Source organism: Malaya genurostris, chromosome 1 (genome assembly GCF_030247185.1).
Source record: "Malaya genurostris strain Urasoe2022 chromosome 1, Malgen_1.1, whole genome shotgun sequence".
In the NCBI taxonomy this organism is placed as follows: Eukaryota; Metazoa; Arthropoda; class Insecta; order Diptera; family Culicidae; genus Malaya; species Malaya genurostris.
Window position 1 is genome coordinate 58,240,944 of NC_080570.1, and position 14,930 is coordinate 58,255,873.

The following is a 14,930-nucleotide window of genomic DNA, read 5'->3' on the forward strand; positions in this document are numbered from 1 at the left end:
TTTTTGCAAAATTTTTTTTATTCATCAACATAATCACCTTTTAGGGTGATACAACGGTTCCAACGTTTTTCCAATTTTTCAATACCACGTTTATAAAAAAAAATTATCTTTCGCTTCAAAATAAGCTTCAGTTTCAGAGATGACCTCCTCATTTGAGCCAAATCTTTTTCCCTGGAGCATTTTTTTTAAGATCAGCAAAGAGCCAGTAGTCACTGGGGGCTAAATCTGGCGAGTATGGGGTGTGGGGAAGCAGATCAAAGCCCAATTCGTTCAATTTCGCCATTGTTTTCATCGACTTGTGGCAGGGTGCATTGTCTTGATTAAAAGGATTTTTTTTTCTCTGCATGTGCGGTCGTTTTTTTTTTGCGATTTCCTCCTTCAAACGCACCAGTAAGTCAATATAATAATCACTGTTGATCGATTTACCTTTTTCGAGGTAGTCAATGAAAATCACGCCATGCGTATCCCAAAAAACTGACACCATGACTTTGCCAGCTGACTGCTGCGTTTTCGGACGCTTCGGACGGCTTTCGCCAGCTGTGCGCCACTCAGATGACTTCGACTATGGAGTGTAGTGATGTATCCATGTTTCGTCCATGGTCACGCAACGACGCAAGAAATCTTTTTTGTTGCGAGTAAATAGCGATAAACTGCTTTCTGAATCATCGACTCGTTGCTGTTTTTGTTCCATCGAAAGCAATCGCGGCACCCACTTGGAAAAAACCTTTTTCATGCTCAATTTTTCATGAAGGATAGTAAATATACTTCCATATGATATCTGTGTCATCTCAGCAATCTCTCGGACCTTCACTTTACGATCTTTCATTATAATTTTTGTCACTTCACTCACATTTTCCGGTGTAACGGCTTCCACAGGTCTACCCGAGCGTAACGCGTCATTTGTGTCGGTACGACCACGTTTAAACTCGGCGACCCACCGACAAATCGTTGCTTTTGATGGACAAGAGTCCGGATAACATTTTTCAATCCATTGTTTCGCTTGCACGGTGTTTTTACCCATTAAAAAACAATGTTTTATCAAAACAAGACACTCGGTTTTTTTCATTTTTTAAACAAACTACAAAACGACTTTACTCCAACCTCGATAATTCAGCTGTTTCTGGTCGGATCGACTTAAAATTTTGACCCGTTTCAAGCAAAGGTTAGTACTCTAGAAAGACGTGGTTACTGGTTTACTACGAGCGCCATCTCTGCTTTAGTCTCGGGACTTATTGATCCATGTGTTAGATGCAAGAAAATGACGTTTGGGTTCGTTTCAAAATCTAAAAATCATAATTATATATAATCTAATTTAATTCAATAATATTTTGATGATCTACACAGTCTATTTGTGGCTTAGAAACAAATGCTCACAACAAATCGCTCAGAACTCCAACAGCACTCAAAACTCCTACTGTATATAAATCTCAAAACATGTTTTGTTTACAAAGTCAATTGTGACAGATATTTTCAGAAAACTGATAATTTTAACATGAAATTTCGCATCACTTGAAAAGTAAACATCTGATCTCCAAACCATTCAATAGCGTTCAGGTTGACGAGGAGACCTTCCATTTGCTACTAGTTTGATGAAAAATACACACACTCACTCCGCTCTGAGTCCCCTCCGGACAGCGAAAAATTTTAATAAAGTTTGAGCGGATTTCACACCTATCATTCATGTTTATTTAAAAGGGTAAAGATATCATTCAATGTAATAAAATATAATAAAATATAATATAATATAATATAATATAATATAATATAATATAATATAATATAATATAATATAATATAATATAGCGTGATGTGTTAGTCGATGCCTCTCATGCAGCCCACCATGGCTCGATTCCCAACCCCGCACATAGAGTAAAAAAGTTTTTCTGGTTCAAAAAAGGCGAATGACTTTAAGGCTAAGACCTCTATAATCGAAACCAAAAAACTGATATAAACTGTTTCAATCCACCTAGTGGTGTAATGATAACTTTCTCATTTTCATTTTCTCCTGTATATTATAGCAGAAATTCCCCGAAATACTGCAATTTAAAAAAGTTCAGAAAATAGTAGAAAATAGATATCTGTTGCATAATACTACTACATTGATACACTACATTTGAATTTAAGTTAGTGAAAATCTATTCAATCATATGTGAGAAAGTGGAGTGAGCTCCATTTCATCATATTTGATTATTATGGCCGAAAAGCTGGATATCGGCATAGTGACATTCGGTACATTGAACCATGCACTTATATGACCTACACATTTTTTACGATTCTCAATAACGATTTGAATACTATAAAAAAATGTACCGGTAGTCGGACTTGGCTAAAATTCAGCAAATCATTTATGGGTGATTTATTTGGTTACAGAGTCTCATGGTCAGCAAACTAGAGAAAATCACTAGCCAATATAAAGAGGTAGCTTATGAACAAAGTATTCCTGAAATTGACGTTTTCATCTTGAGCACCCTATCTCCGGATCCAGGGGTTTGATCCGAATGAAAATTGGGATATTCTTATGGCATTTTAAGAACTTCTATCTCCGAGAAAAGTGAGTGACATTATTTTCACATTTTTCACAGAGAGAGAGAGAGAGAGCCATTTCACACTCTCTCATTCTGCTACTAACGCATTGAAGGATAGCTCCCAGTCGACAACGCAAATGTCATCAGCAGAGCTAATAAAAATCATTTTCATTTACTCAAAATAGACGAAAATGACGAGAAATTAATGTCACTCTCAGCTCCGCTTGCAAACTATGAGAACGAAATCCACGTCCAGCCAACGACATAAGCGAAACAGTGGTTTCAAAATTGTGTTCTTTCTTTCCATTTGTCATTTCAGTCATTTTCGGTTTTCAATGGCATCGCCTTCTGTACAGTGTCAGTACTGAGAATCGATAATGACAGAAAACGACTCACAATAATTGCTACCTGTAACTTCCGGAATCTGTAATAGTTTTGGTTTCCAAAGAGGTTCTGGGATAAAATTACTTCTATTTATCATAAATTAGAACCTTTTTATACCCAAACATATCATATTTTTAGTACATCGATGAAAGAGTGAGAATTAAAATTCTACTGATTCTCTCTGTAGACGTTAGTATGGTTTCGTCTTGTCATAGAGAAAAGAATAACGTTGGCTAATATACTCTCTTTTTTTTCAATGAGAAATGAAAATGCTTCGTCTATTTTTGTTTGTTCTGGGTGTCGGTCTTTTAAGAATGAGACAGTAAAATAACGAATATGAGGCTGTTGGATTAGATTCTTTCATTGAGAATGCGTGACAATTCAAAGCTCTCGTCACCGCGCCAGATCATAGACACACGTAGAGGCATGAGATAGGAACTTGTGAGCACTTAGTTATCTAACTTTTTGACGATCGAGTTTCACGCCTTGCTATTGAGCAATGCGGCATTTTTTCATTGGTTCATGAGCATGAGCACCAGATGCAGGTTGTTTAAGGGTTGCCATATTCACCGAGGTAAATGCTCAAAAAAAGCGTCATATTGATTTTTTAAATTTTCCCCAACGTTTTCATCTAATCCGTGCATCATAGGGAGGGTACGCAAGTTTGAGTAGATTTTGGGTTCCGTAATGTTTGGCTACTAAATAAATTTGTAAACTGTGGCATAAGTGGGTTTCGTATCATTGAAAGTTAACTAAAGCTTTTTTATAATCACCAATAAGTAACAGCTATATCTTAGAACTCACAATCGTAGAAAACTTCTCATACTCATTAATTCTGTTGTTGAGGGGGAGATGTTGTATTCTGAATTATACTGCAAAAAAAAAAACAAACCTCGATGTGATTGGCAATCAATGTGAAAAAAATTAAACGTGTTGACCATCATACGCAATATTTTCCTGCTATGGAAACATATTGCAGGTAAATCAAATATTGAAACAAATCACAGTGGGAAAAAACCAGGAAACCGGCAAAGAAATCGGGAACCATGGAAAAAGGCAACAAACAAGAGTGTTTCTTATGTAAAAAAAATCCAAGAAAGTCAATGGAATGGTTTTTAATGGCCGCACAAATCGCCATCCTGCTCGTTTTACCCCAAATGCCCAGCAGTTTTACGGTTTTCTGTTGTATTTGTTCTGTAACTTGAAAAGAAATCGAGTGCGGTCTACTGAAATAGCTTGATTTTATGTAAAAATGTCTGGAGGATCGATAAGAAGAGTGTACACTGGCCGCACGAAACGGTTTGGTGGCTATTTTACCCCATCTCCTCCATTTCATGATATTTTATTGTGAATCGTTCTTAAATATCGGTAAAACTTATTGGAAGTTTACTAAATCTAGCTTATCTTATAGAAAAAAGTCTGTAGAACCGAATGGAAGAACCTACACTGGCCGCACGAAACGTTCTGGTGACTATTTTACCCCATTTCTTCATTTCATGATATTTTATTGTAAATCGTCCTTAAATTTCGGTAAAATAGTTATCAAAACGATTCGTGCGGCCATTGTGGATTCTTCTAATCGATTCTCCAGACTTCTTTACATGAAAGTAGGCTATTCCAGAATACCACACTCGACTTCTTTTCAAGTTACAGAGCGAATGTTATAGGAAACCCCAAAACTGCTGTACATTTGGGGTAAAACGAGCAGGATTTCGATTCGTTCGGCCATTGTAAACCATTCCATTGAATTCCTTGGACATTTTTACATAAGAAACGCTTTAGTTTGTTGACCCATCTCAAATAGTTCATGAGTTACAGAATTCTTTGCGGGTTTTCTTATACTTTTTCCCACTGTGCAACGTATCGAGTATTCTACATCAGCTTGACTGAATACTGTATGCGAATCTGATGGTAAATTATGCATCTTCAAGAGTAATATTACAGTTTTAACGAAATTACACCGAAATTGTTCCACTCCCCTACTTGTAATATCACAGCGGTTCAAAAACTACGCTAATAGGAAATATCATAGCTCTTGATGCCACTGAACTCGAACTGCAATCCCAATTTACACAACTTTTCGTAATGATAGAGCCTCAGAAAAACCAATTCTACTTAGTGTCGAAAAAAAAACACCGACACGTATCCTTTTTCGTTCTGCGTAGCCTCGCTTTCCTCGCAGTTGGTCCAAAAGCCGCCTCACTTGCTGGCACTCTATAATTATTGCCGCTATGAAGACATTCTCCGGTACATCCTAGTTCTCCACATTTCACTACTAATGACTCTTTTCCGTCCCGACCAGTGACAAGAAGATTACTTCCTTCGGATGGTGGTTGCACCGAGCGGGCGGGGCGGGTCCATAATGAATCCCTTTTCGGTAGCAGCCCAAAGCCTCCCGCTGCAAACATCTGAGGAAGTGATCAAATTTAATTGCTGGAAATGTAGGTGTGTGGTTGCGGCGAATACCCCAGGTACAGGTGAGTGTAATTACATGGTGAAGGAAAACATCATTTGTAAACTTACTCTCGAAGAACTGACTCGTTTAGGGTATTTTTCTTCTTCTCATTTTTCTTCTTCATGTCCCTGAATGAAGTTAATGAGCGAACTAGAATCACTTGATGTACTGATGAACACCTTTAAAAAGGTATCGTTATTTCGTCATTTGAAGTCATCCATTAGAAATAGTTTGAAAGTATTTTGTCTATAACAGACAAGGTACAGATTGATCAGTATAGCTAATCTAATTATTTTCTCACTAATTGAAATTGAATAATTCAGAAGGAAAATTCCGATTAAGTTTCTATTTTAAATTTTCGGCATTACTTAATTGATAAACTTGGTACTATTACTGCAGGCAATTTCAATGTTAAATCACAGAAAACTGCTCTTATCTAATTTTGTGAATTAACAACTAAAAATCCAATGACACAATTTCATGGTACGGTGTATTCTAAATTGTGAAATCTAAATACAAAATATCACAAATTAGTGGAAGCTGAACAAACTGACAAGAAGCTTCGGTATGCGATGACTATCAGCTCCTCCAATTAGTTCGGTCAATTTCCCCTTAAGTGACTAATTTGTACTTTTTGGGAGCTTCAATCTTGACTGTGTTGAATCATGACCGGGTGCATGCCACAAAACTGCAACAAAAGTGAAAATAATGCTATTCCATTCCGTGGCTCCGGTTCGGTATGGGAATGATAGTGCTAAAACAGAATAAGTCAATTAGCAGCCGGTTTGTCTCGCAGGCGCACATTCCAAGCGAAAACAATAACATAATGGTTACTGCTTTCCAGGATCTTTTCACGAGCCCGGCCCTAGCCATTCGGTAGCCACAAAACGGAGTTTGTAGAAATAAAGAAAAAAAACTAACACAATTGATGGGACATAATCATACAGACTATCCTTTTTCGGTAGCCCACGGACGCAGTTACCCCGAAGGGACGCTCCTCCCAAGCGCTAGTGAATGTGCCCTGGCGGGACATGTTCGCAGGAATCCAATCGTCTGAAGAACATTTACCGAAAATAACAGCTTCCCGAGAGTAACCGAACCCCACAAATTTTACTGACCCTTAGGGCATCTTAGGATCTCGAAAGCCATCCAATCCAATCAAATTGCATACACTGAAATAAAACTTAAAATCGAACATGCCGACCGTCCGACGAAACGCACATTAAACCGATAGAATGTTGATCTGAGTCTCGATTCACTGCCAAAACATCCTACAACCGAAAACCACAAAAAAAAGGTACGGCGGCTTCCAGCGGAATGTTGATTAGGGTCAATTCTGTTTGAACTTCAAAGAACAATTCTTGGTTTGGATACCGGTGGTTTAACGGTGAAAACGGAAAGATACAAATTGTATCGGGAAAAAACAGCCTCGAAAATGACTGCGGAAGCTCAGTAGCATTCCGAAGGGATGACGAGCTGTTAAGCCGTACATGATGATAGCGACCGTGACCAAATGCGATAATAGATTGGATGTATTCGAAGAAAATGGCACAAACACGCAATTCAAGACCGATTCGATTTTTTTTGTTTCGTTTGTTCTCACGAAACTTTAAAAAAATTAAGAACTGGTAATTGGTTGTGATATGCAGTATTTATTCCATTCAATACTATGTTATAGAATAAACACGGTAATTGAGAAAACTGCACTAGAAACGAAAAACTTGGAGTGATACTCTCGATTTTTAAATCTAGTTGACAGTTAAAACAAATATATTCTCTATCAATATTGATCACTCCAGCGAATCCAATACAAATCGAAACAGACATAACAGGATACAAATTCAATATTGTTTATTAGTTTGCGTTTAGCATGCATCAAAATCTGAAATGTCACCAGAGATGCCAGGTCTGCAGATTTGTCTGTAAATCCGCAGATTTGGGGTATAGTGCTGCAGAAATTTTTTGTTGTGCAGACTTTTGAAATTCTCGCTGACTTTCGTCTATATTTACAGACTTTTGAATTTTCCGCGACCTATTTTTTTTTTTACTCGCCAAGTCAGTTTTGCGTGTCATACTTTATAGAGAAATTGCTGCCAGCTTGACATACTTGCTGACTGCAGATTTTTTTTTTCAGATTTATAGACCCCTTATGCCCACTTAGAGCTGAGAACATTGCTTTATTTTAGAAGTTTTCTTATGATGAAATAAAACATCGCCTATGAACAATACGACAATCAAAATAACAAACCGTTCGAAGTTCTGTTTAGAACTAAAATAACTAAAATAAAACGACCTAATATTGTGTGTTTATACCACTGGAATCGGAAGTCATTATCATAATAAACCTGAATACAACAGGATTGATTTCTAAAATCAAGAGATTGTAATACTTTCTTTAAAAATTTTCGCGAAATTGAGGAACTTGCATAACGATGAATTCGTTTCGTTCTTCGTTAACATTTAGAGTTTTTTTTTTGCCCGCCACACTCTCCCAAACCAAAAAGCTTCAATTTGGAGCCCCCTGGTAGTGGACGCCACTATCCTCTTAGAAAAAAACGTTCAACGGTGGTGTTTCATTGGTCCAATGAACGTCAAATCAATCGTTCAACGGGAATCCAACACGGGACATTCGTTTGCCGATTTTGAAACAGACCGTTTAACCGAATGCCATTTTTTTCATTCAACAAGCCCGGCAGACAAAGGTCCATTGTTGAGCCATTTTTAATATGAGGAGTTGGAGGCTAGTTTTACTGGACAATTTCCGAAGTTTTTTCCACTTATTTTTTCAAACTAACACTACATACCTGCACAATACTTCTACTTCACGTAGCATAGCAACGATTTTTCTTTATGTATGAAGGTAACACTTAGATTTCACACTTTTTTGCAAGAGAAAAAACAACAACAAACCGTTCCAGCAAACTGAACGAATATTTCGTGCAGTATGTCGTTCAATAAGCGCTCAACGACCAATAAAATAGAACCGCCTGCTGAGAGGGTAGTCTCAGCGGAGTTTTACATAGACTGAAAAAAATTTATTTGATGCGGGTGCCACCAGTTAATGTTGTTTTAAATAAAGAGATGGCTTTTTGGTCAATTGGTTTCTCGTCAGAACATATATTTTTCGTTAAAGGCCAACGTTTCGAAGGTTATACCTTCATCTTCAGGGCAACTGTAATTTTATGTATTATTTAGTCACAAAATTTTTTTCACAAAATACAATAATTTTAAAAAATGTACTCACAACGACTACAAATATTTTTCGTCAAGTAGGGTGTAACATTTATAATAGTTGGTTGAAAAACGGCTACTCTACACAGAAAAAAATAAATTGTGATATCACATCAAAATCGCTGCACATCATTGTTTAAGTAGATTGTTGTAATATAGCACACCTATACACCTTATTGAAACGACGTATGAGTATTGATGTGATTAAGGAGATGTACTGTACTTATTGTAATGTAGCACGACGCGATAAAAAAAATGCGTGACGGCAATCGATGTGACCACAAACAATGTGATTTAAAACAACGTAATTGCAAACGATGAATTTTGTGAATATAGGTATTATTATGAACTTATTTCAAACATTTACAAAAACATAAAATGTGGGATTTTATATGAAAACAAAACATATAAGGTAGGATAAAGTAATTTTTATTCCCATTGGTTGAAAATCGTTTCGTTTGAAATCGAAAATAACTCAGTTTCGAACTTTACTGCTATCAACTGCAGTGGTTTGGGAGCTTAGCTACAAGCGTAACTTGCATTCTTTTAAATGCATTAATAATGCTGTTTTTCATTAAAAAGTACTAGTGGCGTAGATTGCTCTGGTTTTGCATTTTCGAGCATAAATGCAATATTCCGATGGTGTTTCATTGCCATTTGATTGATTGAAAGAAAAAACATCGAGCTCTGATACCGGCACTGGAAATAGAGGTTATATTAGGGAAAATTAGTATGAATAATTTTCTGAACATTAAATCTGTGCCAATTATAGCGTTAATGATATTCTTCATTACAAAATATTTCATATTACTTACCCAGAAAACGGAAAAATCTTGTAAGTTTTCCCTGAACTTACGAACTTAGCTCTTAGCTCACGAATGGCCAACAGTGTTTGACACAAACAGCATTGCACTGGGGAAAAAACACTTTAATTTATTAAAGCGCGCAATAGTGTAATATCACACAATTTTTAGGTGAAGTATAGATGTGCATTAATTTCAACGTGTTAATAAATCTAAAAGTGTAATAACACGCATTTCATAGGACAGAATTTTACACGAACAGAATTATATCGACGTTCTCATGCTTGATATTACATTATTTGATTGATGGGAATTGTTTACTCTATAACTTCCATTGCAATATTATGTCGATTTGCACACAAGATTCAAACAATTTGATGTTTATAAATTCAGTACGTTGTTTTGTTGTAATAATAGAAGATTGGGGTATTATCACTTATGAAAGACGTGATTAATCCACCTAGCAGTGAGATGATACCTTTTTTTATCAATCCGCATGTGTTTTTTTGCATGGATATTCTTAGGTGTTTTAGTTCTCATGACATTATTTTAATTATCGTCGTTTCAAACGGCAAATTGAGATTTTAATCACTCATTACCCTGTAATTTCGAATCTGCAAATCGTATCGAATTTCAATCTTAACGTGTGACATTCGATTGAACATTCCATGAGATGTCGAAGTAAGTTCCACTTTAGAGTTTTTCGTCATTATTTATGGTACTTCCAGAGCTGGTATTCAGGAACTAGCATAACCCAAAATGATTCGAATGGCCATAAATTAATACGCCAAACAATTTACATCTTATATATCGGTATGAATTCTAAAAATTCATCATCTGTAATTCCAGAAACGGATAAAATTCACCAATTTTGTATGGGACCTTAAGTCCTTTAATTTGAATTTTTGTTTTTGAAGTTCGATTTGGCCTTTTTGAAAAACTGATTAAACTTTGAGAAACGATTCGAAACTGGATCCGGAGTTCTAAGATCGGTGTAGCCGAAATCAGATATATTCACCTGAGGAGTGTGTAGACATCTTTGAGAAATTGTAGTGCGAATTAAAATTTGGGGGTACATTCCGAATCCAAAAAAGAATACCGCTTAAACTTATTTATGTAAAAGCGACATTTTTATACTAATCACCCTGTATCTCCTAAACCAGAAATCGGATCTGACTAATTTTTATAGGATTTTAAGACCTCTCATTTCAATCATAGATGATTCTTAGATTTCATTTGAATCTTAGATCGGTTCAGCCATCTACGAGAAAAATGAATTGCATTATTTTAATTTCGTTTCACATGTCATCCTGTGGTTCCGAAATCAGAAGTCGGATCCAAATTTGGAAGTATACTATTTTTCATATGAATCTGAGTTTGTAGAAAACGGTTTAGCCATCTCCGAAAAAATTGAGTGAAATTATTTGCTGTTCTCGACGAACTGAGTCGTATGGTATATGGAAGTTATGTTCTTCCAGCTTTTATTGCTGTAAGTAGTTTAAATCAATATAATTATGGAATTACTTTCAACTCGAAAATGCTGATATCATCTGGTTTATAAATGCCATATTCGAACGATTATGTTGCCAAAAACGAACCGTGCTAAAATCGGTCCAAGGCAAATTGTCATGAAAAAGGATGCTGTACACAGTCTTTTGGGCACTTAGAAACAATTGTATTTCTTTGTCATACAGTGCTCAAAACTTCTACTGCTGGAATAAGGGGAAAAGTCGTTTACACAATATCTCCGTTAAAAATGGACGGATTTTAACAAACTATGGCTTGTTGGATAGCTTAACAAACTATGGCTTGTTGGATACCGTGCGGAATCTAAGTTTAAAAACATATTCTGTTTTCAAGGTCAATTGTGACAGATACTGTCAAAAAACTGAAAATTTTGACATAAAACTCCGTATAACTCAAAAAGTAAACATCCTATCTCAAAACCATTCAATAGCGTTTAGGGTGACGGGGAGACCTTTCATTTGCGACTAGTTTGATCAAAATCGGTCCAGCCATCTCTGAGATCTCGACCTTTTAGTTGACAACACACATACAGACACACACACACATACACACACACAGACATTTGCTCAGTTCGTCGAGCTGAATCGATTGGTATATGCCATTCGGCCCTCCGTGCCTCGGAAAAATTTTCGAAAGTTTGAGCGAATTCTACACCTATTTTTTATATATTTAAAAAAAAGGTAAAAACGCAATATTGTCTCCAATTAACGAGTACGTCTTTATTTCAAGCACATTAGTAAAAATTACATCGAGGACTATTACAACTTTTTTTGCTGTGTACACTAAGACACAAAAACGAGACATACGAATGCAATTTGTTAAGAAATTTCAATTCGAATTATTTGTTTTTCCAAGAACTTACACAAGCACTTCCCACGCACATCGACTTCGATTGAGTACTGAAATATTGCAAGCAGCGAATATGAAAGACAGTAGAGCAAAAATTAGAGTGAAACAGATGAGAAATGATAGACAGCGAAATTGGAGGCGCGATTGACAGTTAATGTGTGAGAGAGAGCAACAGACCGGAGTATACAGCATTCAAATTATGCGTGTCGGTCCTGAAGTTAATGGTTGAACTGTCAGTAAAAATATGGCACATTTCCAATGTTTGTAAAGCATTAATTCTGTTTTCTTGATCGAGAATTCTGGTTTTGTTCAGATCAAAACTGCGTTCATTGTCGATCATATGAACCATCAATGCGGTTTTTTTAACTCATCTATTTTGCTCTCAGTCTTTTCGGAATCTGACAATTTGAATTTTTTATATCGTTGTATTAATGAACGATGTCCAGACAACCGTTGTTTCAGTTGCTGTGTAGTCAGACCAATGTAAGAACTATCGCAATCAATGCAGGGAATGCGATAGATCACATTGCGTCTGACAAGTTTCGGTGTCGTATCCTTCAATTTGGAGAAAAGAGATGCGTTAGTTTTCAAACATTTGAAACCTAAACGCACATTTCTCTGGTTTCGTTTTACAACTTTCGCAAGCGCCGGGGTGAGGAAATCAGCGTGATGAAGAGATCTAAATACTGTCTGATCACCGTCCGTTCGGTTATCCACCTTGGGTTTGTTTACAAATCTATTGATTAGTCCAATAACTAGCGAGCTAGGATAGTTGTTGCGGAGTAAGTATTCACGCACTGTTTTTTTTTCTCAACAATAGATTTGCACGTCGAAGTGGGAAGTTCTTGTGTAAGTTCTTGGCAAAACAAATAATTCGAATTGAAATTTCTAAACAAATTTCATTCGTATTTCTCGTTTTTGTGTTTTAGTGTAGAGTAGCCGATTTTCAACCAACTATTATAAATGTTACACCATACTTGACGAAAAATATTTGTAGTTGTAGTGAGTACATTTTGTAAAATTATTGTATTTTGTGAAAAAAAATTTGTGACTAAATAATACATAAAATTACAGTTGCCCTGAAGTTGACGGTATAACCTTCGAAACGTTGGCCTTCAACGAAAAATATATGTTTTGACGAGAAACCAATTGACCAAAAAGCCATCTCTTTATTTAAAATTGAAAAAAATTTACATACACTTATATCATAAGGGATTTTTTATTGAACAATCTATCCTCTCTCGGATTAGTTAAAGATTGGTAAAAGATTAGTAAAAGACGGATTAGAAACAATTGTAGTGTATTATTTAGTAACCTTTTTTGTCACCGCAATGATACTGTGATGCCCCTCGTGAATGGCAAAAATGATCATAATTGACATATGTATTTTTTTTCATATATACGTTTAATTCATAAGGCACTATACATAAGTTTTTCTTCGTCGTAGCATCCCCTATACATAGTACTTCAAGCCTAATACATTTCGAATATCATATTAGTATGTCGGAATTCATTAGTTAATCTCAACGCTGTTATCAAGCGTTTTACTATTATAAATTTCATTAAAATAAATATTTATTTTGCACATGATCTTATAACTGTTTCAGGTTTGTTTAATTAATTTGTTTACTTTAATTCAATATGAGATAGCTGGCTATTGGTCAAACTCATGGAAGAGAAAGGAGTCTAACATAAAATAAAATTTAATTTGGAACTCCAATGGAATTAATGAAACCATAAATAAATTTCATGTAAGGAAGGTCACGACAAGCAAAAATGTCGCGAACTGGAACATTGGATAGTCTACCTTGGTTACGCAAGGAATTTATTAGTTGAGATCTGACATCACGATACTCCACGCATGTCCAAACGACATGATCAATATCGCGATAACCTTCATCACAAGCACAATGATTAGTCTCGGAAAGTCCAATTCGAAGGAGATGTGCATCTAACGTGTAGTGATTGGACATTAGTCTGGACATCACACGAATGAAATCTCTACTCACATCCAGCCCCCTGAACCATGCCTTTGTCGATATTTTTAGGAATAATTGAGTCTAAAAACGAAAGTAATGCAATTCGTCCCTTTATTTCTATGGAAACCAAACTGAGTATCTGATAACAAGCCGTTCGTCTCGACCCAAGTGTCGCGACGTCGAAGAATAATTTTTTCGAACAATTTTCTGATGCAAGACAACATTGCAATGGGTCTATATGAGTTGTGATTGGAAGCTGGTTTCCCCGGTTTTTGAATGGCGATAACTTTCACTTGCCTTCAGTCAGGTGGAACAATATTTTGCTCAAGAAACTTGTTAAACAATTCCCACAAACGTCTTTTGCCGAGGTCGGGAAGATTCTTCACCAAGTTGAATTTAATTCTGTCCAACCCATGAGCGTTATTGTTACAAGACAAGAGTTCTATAGAAAATTCTATCATTGAAAAGGGGCTATGTATGTATAATATATTTGGTTCAAGTCAAAACCGATGTTGTATGGAAATATGAAAATAATTACCTAATCACTTTTTGGATAAATCAGAATCAGAACAAATTGGCTCTAATGGCACGTTCCCCTTGATATTTGGAGATTTGTGCCTTTTCTCCTAATATAAGTAATTGTGTTAACTGCTAAACGTTCATATATTGTGAAATGAGCGTTTTGTAGGGAAAAACGTTTTTCTAACAAAAACTTTTTCTTATCCAGCACTGACACTTTTTGCAAATATCGGGCAGCTAGCAAAAGAGGAAGACTGCTAAAGAAATCAAGAGTATGACATCATTATGGCATGCTGTGATTGGCTCGTGAAAACATAAATCAATTCTAACCAATTTTTTCAATGGTATGCTATTGAAATACTGAAACGACGTTGCAATACGTGTTTACGTTTAACGTTTCTGAGCCTATTGATAGTCAAATCATATAAATCCATATTTTTTTTATTGACACCCGGTCCCGTACTGCGAAGAGAAGAGCTAATAAAAAGCTAAAAAAAACTAAAAACAGGATTTGTTCTGGGAATGTCTTTTTCTATATTCAATTTTGATCAAGATATTAAGATCAGTCGAGACCAGCTGGAACAAGAATTATTGGTTTTGAGCAGTTTTAGCGAAATAAAATACATCATACTGGGTTTATAATTGGATTATTCCTCCC